The sequence below is a fragment of the Penaeus monodon genome, chromosome 30 (genome assembly GCF_015228065.2).
Source record: "Penaeus monodon isolate SGIC_2016 chromosome 30, NSTDA_Pmon_1, whole genome shotgun sequence".
Lineage (NCBI taxonomy): Eukaryota > Metazoa > Arthropoda > Malacostraca > Decapoda > Penaeidae > Penaeus > Penaeus monodon.
The window spans coordinates 25,894,424-25,894,924 of record NC_051415.1 but is presented as its reverse complement, the minus strand read 5'-3'; the positions used below and the strand labels follow the sequence as shown (position 1 = coordinate 25,894,924).

The 501-nt window shown below is 60.1% G+C and overlaps 1 protein-coding gene across 1 annotated transcript in view; it reads left to right on the top strand.

Moving 5' to 3' along the window:
• Positions 1–451: 451 nt before the first annotated feature.
• The window catches only part of LOC119592662 (proline-rich extensin-like protein EPR1), a gene marked incomplete in the record, with an annotated part of 10,476 nt that continues 10,426 nt past the window's right edge, over positions 452–501 (top strand). The window contains 1 exon segment of the mRNA XM_037941574.1: positions 452–487.

The following is a 501-nucleotide window of genomic DNA, read 5'->3' as shown; positions in this document are numbered from 1 at the left end:
GTCACGCCACAAGCCCCCATTCCATACACTCCCCCCCCACACCTCACGATTACTACTTCCCTTCTCCTTCGTTTATCCATGTACTCCTTAGGATCCCATCCTTTACGCCTCCCCCCCTAGCTCCTCATACCTCATGACCCCCACTCCCTCCCCCTGAAACCACACGGTTCCTCAATCCCTCCCCCTCCCCTTTTCCCTCAACCTCATAGATTCACGCCTTCCCCCTCCTCCTCCCCTCCTATTTTCCCCTCCCCCAACCTCCCCATCCCCTGAGAACCCACCACCTTCTCCCCTACCACCTCACCCCTTTGACCCCTCCCCCTCTCCTCCCCCCTCCCCCTGACTTCGCCCCCTCCCCTACCCCATCACCCCCCCCTGACCCCGCCCCTCCCCTACCCCTTCCATTGTATAAAAGGAAGTGTCAAAGCCGCACAGTGACACTCGTTTGGTGAACACCCAACAGGAGAGACATTGGCTTGTGTGGCAGGTAGGGCGTCGCGG